Source organism: Microcaecilia unicolor, chromosome 11, assembly GCF_901765095.1.
Source record: "Microcaecilia unicolor chromosome 11, aMicUni1.1, whole genome shotgun sequence".
NCBI classification, from domain to species: domain Eukaryota; kingdom Metazoa; phylum Chordata; class Amphibia; order Gymnophiona; family Siphonopidae; genus Microcaecilia; species Microcaecilia unicolor.
The window spans coordinates 196,493,778-196,513,754 of record NC_044041.1 but is presented as its reverse complement, the minus strand read 5'-3'; the positions used below and the strand labels follow the sequence as shown (position 1 = coordinate 196,513,754).

Below are 19,977 nucleotides of genomic sequence, written 5' to 3'. Positions count from 1 at the left end.
GAGAAGTCATATAATAGAGTCTGTACAGGCTGAGAGAACATTTTAGAACAATTGACTCTCTGAATCAGCCCAGCTGAAGGACTCCTTTCTTTTTCTTTTCTCCCATCAGGAATCATAAGCCAGTGGTTTGCAGCCCCTGAGCCCCCTCCCCCCAGCCATCTCTAATAAGAGCCCACTGCCAAGTTTCAGAGGTGCCCCCCTCCTTCTCAAAAGATGAAATAGTGGCTCTGGATACTAATAAAGAGATGAACTTTACTGATTGGAGCGGGGGGGGGGGGGGGGGGCTGAGAACCAAAAGACGCCAGGGTTCTGACTTTGGGCAAATCACTCAAGGGACCTTTTACGGCAATTGAGCACAAAATATTGTTCAGAAGGAATGGATCCTCAGAAGCTTAGCAGAGATTGGGAGGCAGCACCGCTGATGGGAGGCGGGGCTAGGAGTTGGGAGGCGGGGCTAGTACTGGGCAGACTTCTACGGTCTGTGCCCTGAAAATGGCAGATACAAATCAAGGTCAGGTATAGACAAAAAGTAGCACATATGAGTTTGTCTTGTTGGGCAGACTGGATGGACCATGCAGGTCTTTCTCTGCCGTCATGTACTATGAAAAGGGATTCTTTTACTAAGCGGCGGTAAGCCCGCTTGTTAAACCAGAAGTACCGTCGGGTTACCACAGCAGCCTGGCAGTATTTCCCACCCCCAGCGTGTGCCATTTCCCGGTAGTAATCACTGCCCGGTTACCATCGGGTTAACGCGGGAGCCCTTACCACCACCTCAGTGGGTGGCAGTAAGTGCCCCCCCCCCAAAAAAAAATGGCCATGCAGCAAGTGCTTCACTTGCTGCATGGCCAGTTCTTTTTATTTTTTCTTTAAAACAACCTTTTACTCATTGCAGTAAAAGGGGGCCTCAGTGAGCACCAAAAACACGCACCGATGCCAGCGCAGGCCCCCATTTTGCCGCAGCTTAGTAAAAGGACCCTTAACAGAATTAGCGCATGCTAGATTCTAGGAAGCCAATGGGCTTCTTAGCACACGCTAATGTTCATTAGCAAATGCTAAGCTTTAGTAAAGCGGCCCCCAGTGGCGTACCAAGGTGGGGGCGGTCCGCCCCGGGTGCACGCCTCTGGGGGGGGTGCCGCGCGCCTGTCGGCTCTTCGTTTCCATGCTCTCTTTGCCCTGGAACAGGTTACTTCCTGTTCCGGGGCAGAGGGAGCATGAAAACGAAGAGCCGGCAGGCGTGCGGCACCCCCCCAGCGGCATGCCCCCGGGGGGGGGCATCGCACTGTTCCAGGGGGGCGCTGCACCCGGGGGGCGGGGCGCATCGGCGATCCGCCCCGGGTGTCAGCCCCCCTAGGAACGCCACTGGCGGCCCCTTAATCTGGGTCTGCGGCCTGTGTATTTTATAGGGAATCGTTTCACCTCTGTTTTGAGACCGAAGTAACAAAGTAGATGACGGCAGAGAAAGACCTGCACGGTCCATCCAGTCTTGCATGATTTATTGCAACATTTTGTGATTATATCCATAAGAGCACTTTGACCCCTGAGGCAGGCGCTTTCGCATCGAAACATGGCCCCTGTCAGGTCACTTCTCTAATAAAAGAACTGAATTTATCTGCAGCCTAAAGGCCCAGTGACAGTTGCTTTTTCTTGTTTCTGTTCAAAATAAATGCACATCTCTTTCAGTTAACGCTCCATTGACTCAGGGACAAATTACTGAGAGCCCCTGAATGTGAGAAAAAAAAATTATATATATATATATATATATATATATATATATATATAAGGCACTAAAAATGTTCCACTTGCCCCTTTGATTTAAAGTCAACTTGCAGCATTATTAATGGCAAATTTCAATACATTTTCACATAGAGGGCTTTATGCAAAAAATGTAATCCAACGAAATGACTTTGCAAAAAACCCACTTCAGTGAAAGTAGCGTAAAACGCCTGAAATTTGACACTTTAGCAAGTTTCTTGCGTTCTGTTTGTATTTTTGCTGTACTTTTCACGTTTCCTTGTCTGTTTTAATTATTTTGCTCTACTTTTCCGCAAAGCACGCGTTTACCGAGTCTTTTTAGTACATGGGGCCCTAAATCGGGCACGTAGAAACGATTCTCAGACCTTTTGCGGCTTTTCCTTTGGCCTTTATTTCGGAATATTGCCAGGCGGGCAATTTTCGTGGGGGGTGGGTGGGGGGGTAGGAATAAAGGTGCTTCCTGCACTGCTGAAGGCAATAAGGGCTGGATTTTCTTTTTTTGTTAGCACAGTGACACGATTGCTCTCCTCCTCCTCTCTTGGCTGGTTCAGAGGAGGGAACTGCAGCCGAGAACCTCCCAGTCCCAGCCGAGAGTCTGGAGAAACCAGAAAAGAAATATTACAAAGAATAAGATCAGATTCGGTCACCTGCACAAGGCTAGGAGTGGCCGAGCCGGTAAAACAGGATTCCACAGAGTTTACAAAAAAAAAACAAAACATAAAAGCGGCGATCTGTGCGCGGTGGATTCCGTCCTCCTGAAACCGCGGGATAATGCGCGCTACGGCCAGGAGGAAGAAGCGGTGCTGAGGTCGCTGATCGCTCGGATCCCGCCGGACGACAGGTGGAGAAGGATCGAGGGCAGCTCCGGCGCTTGGAGCGCGCGTTAGATTCCGCGCTTCCTTTCCGCCAGGTAAGGTTTTCGCGAGTTGTCATTGTTAAGCGGGTGATTTTGAACTCAGATTCCACTGTCCTGTGTACAGTAAGGGGGGGGGGGGGGGTGATCAGGTGTGTTAAGCGTAACTGAAAGACTCTTCTCGCCTTTACCCTCCCACCGGTAACTCATTTTACCTGTAAGCAAAGGACAGAAATCAAAGGAAGCTCGGAGCCCTTCCTTCCCCTGGGGTGTCTTTCGGACTCACCTCCATGCTGTGCTTGGGTGGGAGACCCTGGCCTATGGGAGTGGTCGTGTGTTGTGGTACCCCAGTCTTATCATTCCTAAATCCACTTCAAAATAGAGCTACACTTAACTTTTGCCTTGAGTCCCTGGAGGTCCATCTCTCCAGTATTTTAATGTACTTTGTAAATGCAGGTCGGTGCTGAACACCCCAAATATTGAACAAGCTCCTTCATTGTGCCCAAAGGAGGGGGTGATTTTATTGTGTTTGCACCCCCAATTTGAAATGTTGGCATCTACCAACCCCTACCTGCTCAGTTTTCTCACTAATACGCCCCCCAACTACTGCACAGAAGAACTGGAATCGAAAGTTAAAGCAGTGTTCTGTGTTTAGCTGATATTGTAAAGGGAACAAGACAGCTTGGGGGAGGGTTAATTCTGTAAGCGGGTACTTTAGCATACAAAGTATTTCTTATGGAATACTGAATAGAAGAGTAGGTACCATACTGTGATGGTCTGTAATTTGGCAGTGGGCATGTGAATGGGTGGCATTTGGGCAGAGAATGGGCAGTGCACAGATCTATCCGCATAAATTATAGAATAGTATGATTTATGCAAATTCCAGCATGCGTCTAGCCATATGCATGTATAGCACATAAGCACCGCCATACTGGGAAAAGACCAAGGGTCCATCGAGCCCAGCATCCTGTCCACGACAGCGGCCAATCCAGGCCAAGGGCACCTGGCGAGCTTCCCAAACGTACAAACATTCTATACATGTTATTCCTGGAATTGTGGATTTTTCCCAAGTCCATTTAGTAGCGGTTTATGGACTTGTCCTTTAGGAAACCGTCTAAACCCTTTTTAAACTCTGCCAAGCTAACCGCCCGCCACGTTCTCAGGCAACGAATTCCAGAGTTTTAATTACGCATCAAGCCCAGCATCCTGTCTCTGACAGCGGCCAATCCAGGCTTCAAGAACCTGGCAACCCCCCCCCCCCCCCCCCCAATAAAAAAATTAATAATGTTCAATGGACTTTTCCTTCAGGAATCTGTCCAAACCCCCCTTAAACTCCGTAAGCCCAGCCGCTGCCACCACATTCTCCGGAAACGAGTTCCAGAGTCCAACTACACGCTGAGTAAAGAAAAACTTTCTCCTATTTTTTTTTTTTTTAAATCTACCGTATTCTAGCAGTTATAGGACTGGTGTAAATGGTCATGTACAGATGTTCGAGTGTCCCTGCTACTTCTGCCAGTATTATATAGAGGAATAGGTACCTATATAGACTTAAAATAGGTGCCATAACCAGGGCCTATACGATGCACCCTATTATAGAAGTATCCTCTTATCAGTTAATGAGGTCTGCTAAAATGTCTGACAATCAGCCATAGGGGGGGAAAAACACATCCTGATCTTTGTGTTCTAGTTCCAATCTGCAGTAAATCCTATGTTATAAAGTGATTCTGAAAAGTGCTGTAGCTGGTTGCCTCTGGCCACAAACTGTTGCTACAAGTGGTTGAGTCAGATGATGGGGAAATGAAGATTCAGGACACTGAGGGCCAGTAGAGACAAGTTTCAACTAAACTGATGGGGAAAACTGGTGGGGAAAAGAAATCATATATATATATATTTTCTTTTTGTAAACCTCAGACCGGCCAGAGGTGGTCTGGAAGTCTCAGAGCAGGCCTACAAAAGGAATTCCCATTATCTTGACCTTACCTTCATTTTCATACAGCGATACCTCAGAAGGCAAGCCATGTGCACAATGTCAAAGATTTTGTGATAGGAAAGGGGGGAAAAATGTTTATGGCACTGATAAGCTATGGGTTAAGCTTATGGCCCTCTTGTAGAAAGAGGGATCCCCAAAAGCATGCATCCTTTAGGTGTCACAGGGAGCTCTTCTTTCCATGAAATACCAATTTCAGAGACCCAGACCCCAGAGCTATTGGCTGACAGGCAGAGAGCATTTATGACTGGGAAACCGGAAGTCGTGGCTTTTCAAGTGAGGCTGTGCACGGCAGAGTGTGAGATGGCAGGAAAGCATATTGGGGAATGTTTTCGCTAGAGGGTTATAAACAAAATATAGGGCCCTGTGTATTAATCCTTTTTCTTATAGATGCAAAGAGGCTAATGTGATAAGCCATGGTTAGAACTGTGATCTGAACCTCACCACATAGCTTCATAATGCACACATTAAAAAAAAAATATATATATATAATTTTTTTTTTCTTACATTTGTACCCCACACTTTCCCACTCATAGCAGGTTCAATGCGGCTTACATATTATATACAGGTACTTATTTGTACCTGGGGCAATGGAGGGTTAAGTGACTTGCCCAGAGAGTCACAAGGAGCAGCCTGTGCCTGAAGTGGGAATTGAACCCAGTTCCCCAGCACCAAGGTCCACCACTCTAACCACTAGGCCACTCAATGTGGCCGCGCAGGCTTCTGTTTCTGTGAGGTACGTGCAGGACGTCAGACTCACAGAAACAGAAGCCTGCGCGGCCACGCTGCTGATCTGCAAGGGCAGGCTTCTACATGGAATGTTGCTAGTGGAATAGCAACATTAACATTCCATCTAGAATCTCCAATAGTAGCAACATTCCATGTTGTTGTTACATTTGTACCCTGCACTTTCCCACTCATGGCAGGCTCAATGCGGCTTACATATTATATATACAGGTACTTATTTGTACCTGGGGCAATGGAGGGTTAAGTGACTTGCCCAGTCACAAGGAGCTGCCTATGCCTGAAGTGGGAATTGAACCCAGTTCCCCAGGACCAAAGTTCACCACACTAACCACTAGGCCACTCCTCCACTATGTCCAATTAGGGCTTTTTTTCAGGAGGTATTTGGTGATGCTGAGTACCAGCACCTTTTTCCATTCCTTGCTAAAACTGAACCATGGTCCCCAAGTGTTAATGAAAGAGCCCAGTCTCTGCACGCCCTAAGTGTGCCCCCCTCTCCCCTCAAGGGAGAAGCAGTGTCTTCAGCCAATCCCCACAGGCTTTATGGGAAATGTATATTTGCACGTTATGTGCTCTAAGGTCTGGCGCCTTTGTTGTTTGCTGCGCTAGACCCCCTCAGATCATTCTGCGCTGGTAAACATGGGCGTTAATGGGCTCCAGCGCCCGCGTTTACTTTTGATCGTCGGCACCTAAGTGCAGATTCTGTGGAGCAGCGTGAACTTTTTTTTTTTGCAATGGGCCCAAAAAAGGCTGTCGGTAAGGACATAAATGAGCTGAGAACTTCGAAAAGTTCCAGGCGATCTTGGGACTGCAGTAACTGGATAAAAACTGCGGAGGCTAACACAGAGGTGGACAACTTCAGTCCCCGAGGGCCGTCACCCAGTCAGGTTTTCAGGAGTTCTGCAATGAATATGCACTGCCTCCGTTGTATGCAAATTGATCTCATGAATATTGATTGTGGATATCATGAAACCTGACTGACTGGGAATCACTGTGCTAGAGAATTAAGGAAAAATGGTTTGGCGTAGTTGGTAGAAATTGGTGACATAAGTCATTTTCTCTGATCACAAGCTTTTAATCCACCTTGAGCTTACTCAGGAAATGAAGCCAAAACTGCTGTACAAAAGGAAAATGTTGCCATTTTTTTTTGTTACATTTGTACCCCGTGCTTTCCCACTCATGGCGGCAATGGAGGGTTAAGTGACTTGCCTAGAGTCACAAGGAGCTGCCTGTGCCTGAAGTGGGAATGAAACTCAGTTCAGTTCCCCAGGACCAAAGTCCACCACCCTAACCACTAGGCCACTCCTCCACTCCTGCCTTTTCTGCCTTGCCCTTGGTTAAGGTTGCCATATTTGCTCCCCGCCCCTGTCACATACCACCCCGCCCCCCCATCACATCCCCTAAGGGTGTCCTATCCTCTCCTCCCCTTACTGTTCTGCCCTGGTGGTCTAGTGACTTCTTCGGGGCAGGAAAGAGCTCCCTCTCTCCTGCCCGGAGTGGCTGCAGACTGTCTTGCTGCCTCCCCTACCAGGGCCAATTCAAAATGGCTGCCGAGAATGACCTTGCAAGACTTCTGCGGAAGTCTCGCGAGGCCGCCGCTTGAACTCTCGGTGGCCATTTTGAATCAGCACCGGGAGCTGGATGTAGCAAGAGACAGTCTGCAGCCGCTCTGGGTAGGAAAGAGGGGGCTCTTTCCTGCCCTGAAGAGGTCAGTAGACCACCAGGGCAGAACAGTAAGGGGAGGATAGGACACCTCTAGCCAGCCTGCCTGTTTGTTCGCAAATCCGGACAAACGGGCAGGCTGGTAAAACCCGCCTGGTTGCCCGGCCGTGTCCTCAGAAGGAGCACATGTCCGGGTAAAACTGGACCTATGATAACCCTACCTTGGTCAGTTCTTCAACTTTAGATGGGGTGACCTGAACGGGATGCAGAGAGATGAGTCTGCATAATAACTGAAATGTGTACCAAATGCAAAGATGCCCTTAAACGCACACTTAAAGCAAGAAAAAGGCTTCCTGCAAAATGCTCTGAAGTGTCGCCTGTCAGCAGGCGCTAATCGCACGCTATTTATTTAAAAAAAACATTTTTCAGGAGAGGGTGTGTCACAGGCAGGTAATGGGTGTGGAATTGTTAACCAAATAGTGCATTCACGTTAGTGCGTGCTAACTGGCTGGTGCAGACCTAACGTGGAAGTATTTAGCACTACTGCTTTAATTTCCCACGCCCTAAGGGAAATCTTAGCATGGGATCTGCAAAAGAGAAAGAAATCCCTATTAAAGGGACAACGCTAGAAATGGGCTTAGCACACGGGAAAGTCCCACATTAGCATGCGCTGAACGGACACATCTTACTTTCTACCCTAGCTGAGATAATATTTAACCATTTCTCTGACTTCATGTAGAGGAGTGTGGTAGCCGTGTTAGTCCACTCTTAAGGTTATCAATAGAAATCAAACAAAATAAAACATGGAAAAGAAAATAAGATGATACCTTTTTTTATTGGACATAACTTAATACATTTCTTGATTAGCTTTTGAAGGTTGCTCTTCTTCGTCAGATCGGAAATAAGCAAATGTGCTAGCTGACAGTGTATATAAGTGAAAACATTCAAGCATTACTATGACAGTCTGACAGGGTGGGAGGATGGGGGTGGGTAGGAGGTATGCATGGGGACATCAAAGCATATCATTGATATTCTAACAGGATGGGTGTGGATAGGTGAGGGGTGGAGAGAAATACAGCTTTATGGTTTATAATGGGCTAGGACCCCCAGATCCTTGTTAAGTCCTTTCTGTTGGGTGTTAAAATATTCAATCATTCTGACTTCAAAGGTCTTACGTTCTTGTATGGTTTTAAAGTTACCTTTCAGGATTCTCACTGTGAAGTCACTGGTACAGTGTCCTGGTCCTGTAAAATGCTGACCAACAGGGGTGGGAGCCCTACTGGCACCAGTATTGTTCATGTGATGTCTATGTAAATTGAATCTTGTCTTAAGCATCTGGCCTGTTTCTCCAATATAGCATCCTTCGTTACATTTTTTACACTGAATGATATATACCACATTGGAAGATGAGCAAGTGAAAGATCCCTTTATGCTGAATATCTTTCCTTTGTGGATGACTTTGGGGTCCTGTGAAATGTTTTGGCATAGTTTGCAACTGGATAAATTACAGGGAAGTGTGCCCTTCTGTTCCTTTTCAGTCTGTGATGGAAGTTTACTTCTGATTAGCTTGTGTTTTAAGTTGGATCTGACTTCATGTGCAACTTTCTTTAAATCAATCACCTTACTTTCTAACTCTTCCTACTTTCTTACCTAGCTGTATGCTACATCTTTGCTTTACCCTTCGCTATCAATTATAATGTTCTAGTACATATTGTGTTGTCATTGCAAGTAGTCTACTATGCCATACTTTGTATTGTTGTTCGAATATTTTTACTGCTCTAATTGCCTATTGCTCATGTTTGATCTATTCTTAACTGTACACCGCCTTGAGTGAATTCCTTCAAAAAAGCGGTAAATAAATCCTAATAAATAAATAACTAAAATAAGGGGCCCCCCCATAGTTTCTCGACGGTAGGGCCAGCCATGACAGCAAGATTATACGCTGTTTTATACAAATCTGGGACACACGTCTGCCTCTTTAGAGAACTGTTACTGTATATGTGAAGTTTTTTTTTTCTCTCTCTTTATGCAACTTGCTCTTTAGAATATTAAAGAAACATGATCCAGCCACCCAGAACAAGGTGCTTTGTTGTTGCCAAATTCTCAGATTCACAATCTCCCTTGCCTTCTGCTTCATTTAAAAATCACCGAGCTTTAAAATTTGAAACTGAGCTGCTGTGTGACCTTTTCTCTTGGGATGAAGCTTCGAAGGTAAACTTGTTAGAGATTAAAAAAAAAAAAGAAAAAGAAAACTCCTATTCATTACAGGTGACAATGACGTTACACACATCGCATTTTGTGTTTTACTTCCCATTTTTGTAAGTGGGGCATGAGTGAAAATCTTTTCATAGCCACAGAGTAATCACAAGATCATCCCGCAAACTTCTCAACCTACACTTCCCCAGCTGTAAAGGACTAAAATACAAGCAGACGCGCACGCCACCACCTTCTCCTACATAAGCACGCAATTATGGAATGCATTGCCTACAGACCTGAGAACAAATGACCAAACAACTGTCTTCCGCAAATCTCTGAAGAACTATCTCTTCAACAAAGCCTACAATGAGAACCGATAGCCACATTAGTCACCCCACCAACCCACTCAGTTAAAAAAAAATCCCACCGCCTATAATTACCCTAATCACCCCCTTCCTCCTTCTTTCTTCCCTCACTTAATTTCTACACAATACTAAATGTATCTGCTATCCTGTAATGACAATGTTTACAAAACTATGTGAGCCACATTGAGCCTGCAAATAGGTGGGATAATGTGGGATACAAATGCAATAAAATAAAAATAAATAAATAAATATTTACCAATGTTTACATTGGCAGAGGAGAGAGGATTGAAAAAGGAGTTCAGTTGTACGGGCCGTTTCTGCTTATGGGACTTTGCGGGGCAGTAATTCAGCTTTAGACCTTTGGAATACAATTGACCAGTGGCGTAGCAAGGGTGGGGCGGTGGGGGCGGTCCGCCCTGGGTGTCAACGGGTGGGGGGGTGCTCCGTCCACCCCCCCCCCGGCGCAGCGCCTCTCACTCCCCCCGACAGCTCCGGCCGGCACCTCCAATCTGCAGCGCTGCTGACTTTAAATGAAGAAAACCGTCTCTCGTCGTTGACCCTTCACTCACTGAGTCCCGCCCTCGAGGAAATAGGAAGTTATATCAGAGGGCGGGACTGCACTGCACTGCACCCCGGGGGGGCGGGGGTGCGCGCAGCGGCAATCTGCCCCGGGTGTCAGCCAAGCACGGAACGCCACTGCAATTGACTGCCCCACTGAGTGATTGAGTAGAACTCCATCAAGCTTTGGTACCCCCCCTTCCCCTCCCCCAAACATATCCAAGATTCCTGGCATAAAGGCTGATACAATGGCAATAGAAATACAATACCGCTGGATATGCCCTCTAACCGCTAAAGCCAAAACCGTCTTTTGTGTGGTTTGTCCGGATGATGGAGCTGAGGAAGAGCTGACACTTAGCCAGATAATTGCTGATATTAAGTTCTTAACCAGTTAAGGGGCCCTTTTACTAAGCCACGTGGAGGGGCATAATCGAACGGGGCCGGCCATCTATAAGGGCGGCCATATCTAATGACGGCCCCGCAAAACGGCATTCCGGACTGTATTATCGAAAGAAGATGAACGGCCATCTTTCGTTTCGATAATTCGGTCGGGGCCGGCCAAATCTCAACATTTGGGCTGCCCTTAGAGATCGCCAGCGTTAGAGATGGCCGCCATTGGTTTTCGCCAATAATGGAAACTAATGGCAGCCATCTCAAAACCGACCAAATCCAAGCCATTTGGTTGTGGGAGGAGCCAGCATTTGTAGTGCACTGCCCCCCCCCCTCACATCCCAGGACACCAACCGGGAACCCTAGGGGGCACTGCAGTGGACTTCACAAATTGCTCCCAGGTGCATAGCTCCCTAACCTTGTGTGCTGAGCCCCCCAAAACCCCCCCACAACTGTACAACACTACCATAGCCCTTAAAGGGTAACAGGGGGCACCTAGATGTGGGTACAGTGGGTTTCGGGTGGGTTTTGGAGGGCTCCCATTTACCACCACAAGTGTAACAGGTAGGGTGGGATGGGCCTGGGTCCGCCTGCCTGAAGTGCACTGCAGTACCCACTAAAAACTGCTCCAGGGACCTGCATACTGCTGTCGTGGAGCTGGGTATGACATTTGAGGCTGGCATGGAGGCTGGAAAAAAATGTGTTTTAATTTGTTTTTTTGGGTGGGAGGGGGTTGGTGACCACCGGGGGAGTAAGAGGAGGTGATCCCCGATTCCCTCCGGTGGTCATCTGGTCACTTCAGGCACCTTTTCAAGGCTTGGTCATGAACAAAAAGGGACCAATTAAAGCCGGCCAAATGTCCATCAGGGCCGGCCTTTTTTCCATTATCGGCCAAGGCTGGCCATCTCTTGACCACTCCCCCGTCCCACCATTGGTATACTGCCGACACGCCCCATGTGAACTTTGGCTGGCCCTGTGACGGAAAGCATGCCAATTCTGAACTAACGCCTGGCTACCGCGTAACCCAGTCCGTAATTTCATTTTTTACATGCGCTCACTATGCGTGCTACAAAATATATATTTTTTTTCCGGCGGGCGGTGCTAACTGGGAGGTAATCGGCATTGTACGTGTGCTGACGATTACTGCTCAGTTAACACGTGAGACTTTACCGCTAAGTGAATGGGTGGCGGTAAAGGTCTCAGGCCCAAAATGGACACGCGCCAATTTTCATTATTGCCACATGCCCATTTTCAGCCAAAAAAAGGCCTTTTTTTGCAGGTGCGCTGAAAAATGGTCCTGCGCGCGTCCAATACACGTGTCTACACCAGCGCAGGCCACTTTTCGCTGCACCTTAGTAAAAGGACCCCTAAGTTAACTAGCAGTCCAGTCCTTTAGCCAGTTTAACTTAACTGGTTGAAGATTGAATATTGGCTCTTATCCAAAGTACCAGCTGTCCGCACATACCCAGATATTTAATGCTGCTACCTGGATATGGACTGACATTGATCTGGGAATGATTTCAGCAGTGGGAATCAGCATTTAAAAAAAAAAAAAAAAAACACTGACCACTTTTGGCTGAATATTGACCAGTAGCTGTAGATCAGGGTTATCCAACTTCAGTCCTCGAGAGTCTCAATCCAGTCGGGTTTTCAGGATTACCCCAATGAGTATGCATGAGATCTGTTGGTATGCACTGTCTCCGTTGTATCCAAATAGATCTCATGCCATATTCATTGGGGAAATCCTGAAAACCCAACTTGGCAAGGGGCTGAGATTGGAAACCTCTGCTCTACTCCTAGATGGTTTAAAAAAAAAAAAAAAAAAAGATACAAATAAAAATCAGAAGATAGGTACAGTCCATCAATATTAACCAAAAAATTAGATTACATATTTATGGAATAACCAAGTTTTCAGTAGCTTGTGAGACCTGAGAGAATCTTGTTCAAGGGAAAGAGTTTCAGAAGCCAGCGTTAAACAGCAATTTCTTCAACTTCGACAACAGACACTTCAAGTAGGTGGTACATTTTTCCTTAAGTACCCGTGCAAATGTTTGGTCGGTTACCGGTCACAGAAATTTGTTTTTTACGAACCCTCTCAGTTGTTATCATTTGTTACAGCAAGACAAGAAGGAACTAAAGACACTTAGAAGCTCTAATATGAATAAACCGTCACATGTCCAGTTATTATATCATTTAAACGATCTTTTTTTTTTTTCTTAAGATCTTTATCCGCAAACTCTCCATAACGTCATCTTGGGATCCCAAATGAGGACTTATGAGAATTAAGAATAACAATTAATATTTTCTTTGAATTATATGTTTCCTTTAACCTTTTTGTATTAATTTCTCTTTTCTGTGCAAGTATTTTTGCTTGTAATTATTGAAAGAAATGGATAAATAAATAATTAAAAAAAAAAAAAAAAAAAAAATAACAAACTCATAAGGGAAGTGGCTAAAAAGTAAGCTTAATCAAAACGTGACACTAGGATTCAAACCTGCTTCTTCCACACAGGCACCTTGCGATCTTGGGAACTCACTTCACCTTCCTTTGCTTCAGGTTCTCCGCTTTGACAGGGAAATAACTTGTCTACTTGAACTTTAACCCACCTTTAGCTTACATTTGGAAAAGGCAAGTAATAAATCTGAAATCCAAATCTGTGTCAGAGGGGATGGAAAACCTTAAGGTAAGGAGTCCTCAAATCCAGTCCTCAAGGTCCACAACCCAGCCTGGTTTTCTGGATTTGCATTCGCTGCTTCCATTGCATACAAATAGATCTCATACATATTCATTGTGGAAATCCTGAAAACCAGGCTGGATTGTAGACCTCGGACTGAACTGGAGGACCCCTGCCTTAAGGTTTGATTCACCCAGATCCAGAGCTTAGGTCGGAGAAGGGGGTTCTCAACCGAGTCCTCGGGGCACACCAGTCAGAGTTTTCAGGGTATCCACAATGAATACACATGAGATACATTTGCACGACCCACCTCCATTGTATGCAGATCTATCTCATGCATATTCATTATGGGCATCCTGAAAACCTGACCGGCTAGATGTGGCCTAAGGACTGGGTTGAGAACCACTGGACTAGAGGGAGGAAGGGAGCAAGAAGCAGGATTCCACATATTAGAGGAAGCATTTGGACAGATGACTGTCCGAGCTCCTTCGTGTTCACCTGGGCCCTCTTCACTCAACATGTTCCCACTAGGTACATTAGTACGTAGATCCAATTCCTTTGGCGCAAGGGATTGTGACATATACTATGCTAAATGTTGCTCTTGTGCTCCCTCCCCACCTTTGGCATCAGTGCCTCTCCATTGGCATCGGCAACTGCTCTACCTTTTACAGTGCTGACAGCATGTCACTGTACCCTCACTTCTATACTCCGTGCTCGACTGTCAGCATCACCCCAGGTAACAAAAGCGAGAACAGGAAGTATCTGTTCTCGCAGTTATACCTATGGTGGAACCGGTGACTGTATAGAAAAGAGAACACAGTGATGAGAGCTGAAGCAGTGAGGCAGTCTTTTGGCCTCCTTTAGCATTGACACCCTCAGCCGCTGCCTCAGCTGGCTCGCTCCTTGAGCTGGCCCTGGTCTGTAGGGCTCAATGATAAACGAGGTGTCTGATCATGCTGTCCACGCTGCCCAATCTAAAAAGCAGCTGTTACACCATTTGGCCATATTGCTCAAAAGATTTCCCTGCCTTCTAGTCTTGCTTGGAACAGAGTTCAATATCTTTGCTTATAGTCATAGGAGTGGGGGAGTGGCCTAGTGGTTAGGGTGGTGGACTTTGGTCCTGAGGAACTGAGTTCAATTCCCACTTCAGGCACAGGCCACTCCTTGTGACTCGGGGCAAGTCACTTAACCCTCCATTGCCCCATGTAAGCCGCATTGAGCCAGCCATGAGTGGGAAAGCGCGGGGTACAAATGAAACAAAAATAAAATAGATACTATTGGAGATTCTACATGGAATGTTGCTATTCCACTAGCAACATTCCATGTAGAAGCTGCGCAGGCTTCTGTTTCTGTGAGTCTGATGTCCTGCACGTACGTGCAGGACGTCAGACTCGCAGAAGCCTGCGCGGCCACATTGGTGATCTGCAAGGGCCCACTTCTACATGGAATGTTGCTAGTGGAATAGCAACATTCCATGTAGAATTTCAAATAGTAGCAACAGTGGAGGAGTGGCCTAGTGGTTAGGGTGGTTGACTTTGGTCCTGGGGATTCCCACTTCAGGCACAGGCAGCTCCTTGTGACTCTGGGCAAGTCACTTAACCCTCCATTGCCTCATGTAAGCCGCATTGAGCCTGCCACGAGTGGGACAGCGCGGGGTACAAATGTAAACAAAAAATATATACGTTTCACTGTGCTTTCCAATAGCAATGCTACAGAAATAGTTGCATACAAGAAAGCAGATACGTCATCTTGTTTTTGCTTTCCTGTGTCTTGATTTCTGGCTCCTGTTCGTGGCTGGTCTGTAATTGTTCCCTCAAGATAATGTGGTCATCTGTGTACAGCTTCATGTTAAGAGAGTTTAAAATGTAATGGAGTGTTCTCTGAATAATGAACTCAGCCCTCCAGCCCTAGAGGTGGCAGGCTCTGTATCCTTGTACCTATCTCCCAGCAGCTAAAAATGCATCGGCGATTTGCCCCGGGTGTTAGCCGACCTAGGATCATCATTGTTGATAATAAAAATGTTTTTAGCTGCTTTTTAAAGCTAAGCAATGTTTCACCTCTATGCATTTCCACTGGCCAGGTATTTTTTTTTGTGTGTGTTACATTTGTACCCCGTGCTTTCCCACTCATGGCAGGCTCAATGCGGCTTACATGGGGCAATGGAGGGTTAAGTGACTTGCCCAGAGTCACAAGGAGCTGCCTGTGCCTGAAGTGGGAATTGAACCCAGTTCTCCAGGATCAAAGTCCACCACTGTAACCACTAGGCCACTCCTCCACTGTTGCTACTATTTGAGATTCTACATGGTGGAATGTTGCTATTCCACTGGCAATATTCCATGTAGAGGTCTGCCCTTGCAGATCACCAGTCGGCCCTTGCAGATCACCAATGTGGCCGCGCAGGCTTCTACATGGAATGTTGCTAGTGGAATAGCAACATTCCATGTAGAATCTCCAATAGTAGCAACATTCCATGTAGAATGTCCAATAGTATCTATTTTATTTTTGTTACATTTGTACCCTGCACTTTCCCACTCATGGCAGGCTCAATGCGGCTTACATGGGGCAATGGAGGGTTAAGTGACTTGCCCAGAGTCACAAGGAGCTGCCTGTGCCTGAAGTGGGAATCGAACTCAGTTCCTCAGTTCCCCAGGACCAAAGTCCACCACCCTAACCACTAGGCCACTCCTCCAGAGCTTAGCCTCCACAATTTGAAAAATCATAGCCTGAAGATCTAATAAGCTGACAGATTGAAAACCTGGGACATCGAGCAAACACTTATTCTCAGACCTTACAAAATGAGTAGGACCTGCGCCTTGCCAGAACCAGGGACGTAGCCAGACTTCGGCGGGAGGGGGTCCAGAGCCCGAGATGAGGGGACACATTTTAGCTTCCCCCCACCCCGCCATTGCCGACCCTCTCGACCCCCCCTCCCGCAGCCAACCCGCCGTCGCCTACCTTAGCTGGCGGGGGACCCGAACCCCCGCCAGCCGAGATCCTCTTCTTCTCGCAAAAGGCTTCCTTCTGTTTCTGACATCTGCCTTTTGCGAGAAGAAGAGGATCTCGGCTGGCGGGGTTTGGGGTCCCCCGCAAGCAAAGGCAGACGACGGTGACGATGGGCTGGCGGCGGGAGGAGGGGTCGGTCAGGTCGTCGGCAGAGGGGTCCAGGCCCCCCCTGGCCCCATGTAGCTATGACACTGGTCAGACCTGATGCCAGCCAAGGGGAACCTGCATTTCTCAGTGGCCCTTTTACCAAGCTGGGGTAAAAAAAAAAAAAAAAGTGCCCCGCGGTAGCAGCAGCGGCCATTCTTGCTGTGCATGGAGGTCTTGTTTACAGCAGTGGCTAAAGACCGAAAAAGAAATGGCCATACGGTAAGATTGCTCTTATCGCATCGCCTGCATTGAGGTGGCGGTAAGGGCTCCTGCACTGTCCGATTACTGCCGGGTAAACACCCTGCAGAAATATTTTTCAAATATTTCCACTAGCACCGGAAGTTCTGCATGCTGGGGGGGGGGGGGGGGGGGGGGGGAGGTGGAAATACCACCAGTGCCCATGCTGGGCCGGCAGTAGCTCCAAATCTGCGCATGGTAAGCCCGCGGTGGGCTAACTGCCACTTCGTAAAAGGGCCCTACCATGCTTTAAAAAAAAATCAAGCTAAGTACCTTAAATTCAATCCTGTACGCAATCTGTAACCAGTGTAGTGATGCCAAAGCAGCTGTAATATGTTCCCTAACTGAGGGCCCCTTTTAGCAAGCGGAGCTGAGCCCAATGTGGGCTTACCACTCGCTAAACAGCCCTGCGGAACTTCCCACCCCTAGTGCGCCATCATATCCGGTGCTACAGAAATATATTAATTTGTTGTAGCGCTGGAGTGTACCCGGTGCTAATCGAGCACTGCCGCCCCTGAAATGGCCGCCTGGCAAGTGCTTTACTTGCCTCATGGCCATTTCCTGCAGGAAAGCGAGACTTACCTTTTACCTGCTGCGGTAAAAGGGGGGCCTCGGCGTGCATGAAAAACACACGCCACCGCAGGCCCCCTTTTGCCGCAGTTTAGTAAAAATGGGCCTTGATTTACCTACAAGCAGGGGCATAGCCAGATGGCCAACTTTAGGTGGGCCTGAGCCCAAGGTGGGTGGGCATGGAATTCACCCCCCGGTCCCCCTCCAGTTTGCTCTTCTCGCCACCCCTCCCTGCCCACAGACCCCAAATATTAAATACTTGAGCTAGTGGGGATCCCCAAACCCTACCAGCTGAAGATTTCCTCCTCCTCCTCCTTGATGAGCCATCACTCTTCCAAACGGCAGCCGGCAGGACATGCGTGCTCAGTGCTTTTGCATGTGCGAAAACTGAGCATGTGCAGAAGGGCCGGTCTCAGCGTCGGCTCAAGGCAAGTGCTGCTGGCTGACATTTGGAAGAGCGCTGGCTGCCTAAGGAGAGAAAATCTTCAGCTGGCAAAGTTTGGGGATCCCCACAAGCCACAGCAAGAGTGCCACAATTTTGGGTGGGCCTGAGTCCAAAGTGGGTGGGCCCTGGTCTACCCAGGCCCACCTGTGGCTACGCTACTGCCTACAAGCACCCAAGTCACCACATTTTGAGCAACCTGGAGTGTCTGCAACATATATCCAGGCAAAGCAATCAACAGTGCATTGCAATGAAGCTACAATGTAGTAAATTTAAAATGAATCAGAGAAATTTTTTCTTCACTCAACGTGTAATTAAACTCTGGAATTCGTTGCCAGAGAATGTGGTAAAGGTGGTTAGCTTAGCGGAGTTTAAAAAAGGTTTGGCTGGCTTCCTAAAGGAAAAGTCCATAGACCGTTATTAAATGGACTTGGGGAAAATCCACAATTTCTGGGGTAAGCAGTATAAAATGTGTTGTACGTTTTTGGGATCTTGCCCGGTATTTATGACCTGGATTGGCCACTGTTGGAAACAGGATGCTGGGCTCGATGGACCTTTGGTCTTTCCCAGTATGGCAAAACTTATGTACTTATCAAAATGTGGAAAAACCATGGCTTGCAAAACTGACTGAAAATTCCCAGGTGAAAGCGAATCCCCCAGCCTGCGTAATAATCTCAGTTTGAAAAACACCGTCTTAATAACATAGCCAGTATGACTCTTCACCAACCAAACCCCTGAATACTTAGGGCCCTGTTTACTAAGCCGTGCTGTAGGTGCGCTAACGTTTTTAGTGCACACTAAATGGGGTACCCTAGGGGGCACTGCAGTGGACTTCAAAAACATACTCCCAGGTACACATCTCACTGTTGCTCCCTTATCTTGTCTGCTGAGCCCCCCAAAACCCATTGCCCATAACTGTACACCACTACCATAGCCCTTATGGTTGAAAGGGGCACCTATATGTGGGTACAGTGGGTTTCTGGTGAGTTTTGGAGGGCTCACAGTTTCCACCACAAATGTGACAGGAAACTGTGAGCCCTCCAAAACTCATCAGAAACCCACTGTACCCACATATAGGGGACCAAATAAAGTGGACCAAATTCTCGCCATGGACGCCCTTCTTTTTTCCATTATCGGCCGAGGGCGCCCATCTCTTAACCACGCCCCTGTCCCGCCTTCGCTACCGTTCCGACACGCCCCCGGGAACTTCGGCCATCCCGGCGACGGAAAGCAATTGGGGACGCCCAAAATCGGCTTCCGATTATGCCGATTCTGACGCCCCTGAGAGAAGGGCGCCCATCTCCCGAAAGATGGGGCGCCCTTCTCTTTCGAAAATGAGCTGGATAGTAACCCATGGAACTTTGTAAGTCTAAGTGCTTTGAAAATGAGCCTGAATGTGCCGTAAGATTAGCAAGGATTAAGCCACTCTCTTGCATGAGTTTCTTATGATTATTATTGTAGAGGTGGAGTTTCAGCTAATCTTGAATGTCTGGTTGGGACACATAATATCAAATGGTCTTAGGATACCTTAGCTAATAGTAGATGACTCACAGGTATTTCACAGACAGAAGTAAAACACCAGGAAGTTTCGTGCAAGTTGTCACACTGGAGCTGCAGTAGGTTAGTGCCAATTTGCTACTGGTATGAGAGAGTGCGGCATCCAAGAACTGAGGCCTGGGTCTCTCTGATACATTTTAGGGCTTGCATTGCACTTTGTAATCGCTTTGCATAGTGGAGATTTTGTGAAAGAAGAAAAGGCCGGGTCCACCCCTTGCCACTGGCCTTAGATATCCTGAGTGTGCTGATGACTAGCCTTGATTTTCAAGGTTTTATGAAGCATTCATATTAGATTTCTGGGAGCCCAGTATAGGCAACTTTTGACTTAAGTGCTGTCTTTTAAGGAGTGATACAAGTCCTCGCAATAGTATTTAACTGTGCCCCTGATGCAACCATTCTACTGCCGAAACGTGCTGAGCATCGATTAAAACAACTAAACGCTAGGACGACATTGACACACAGGGCCGCCGAGAGACTGGGCCGGGCCCGGGACAAGGCTGCCGCCCCCCCCGAGGGGGGCCCGGCGCCACAGTCCCACCCGCCTCCGGTCCGGGCCCCTTCCACCCAAACCCCCGCCAGCAGAAGTGCTGTATTCTGACTCCGGGGGGGTGGGGGGGGGCGGCCCACACAGACGCGCTCCTCTCAGCTGATCTTCACTGTACTCTGCAGGGTAGTGGTACAGTTGGGTACAGTAGGTTTTTTGTGGGTTTTTGAGGGCTCACCATATAATATAAGAAGTTAATGGTGAGTTGTGTACCGTCTGTGTGGCAATCTACTAAAAATGATGGCTCCTCCTACATCCCGTTGGCTTGATTTTGTGTGTTTTTCACTTTGCCTTT

The 19,977-nt window shown here is 47.5% G+C and overlaps 1 protein-coding gene across 1 annotated transcript in view; it reads left to right on the top strand.

Annotated features, from left to right (window-relative positions):
• Positions 1–2,296: 2,296 nt before the first annotated feature.
• The window catches only part of NCMAP (non-compact myelin associated protein), a 42,841-nt gene continuing 25,160 nt past the window's right edge, over positions 2,297–19,977 (top strand). Inside the window, exon 1 of the mRNA XM_030218560.1 lies at positions 2,297–2,662. The gene's annotated coding sequence lies outside the window, so the exon portion shown is untranslated. The remainder of the gene's footprint in view (positions 2,663–19,977) is intronic.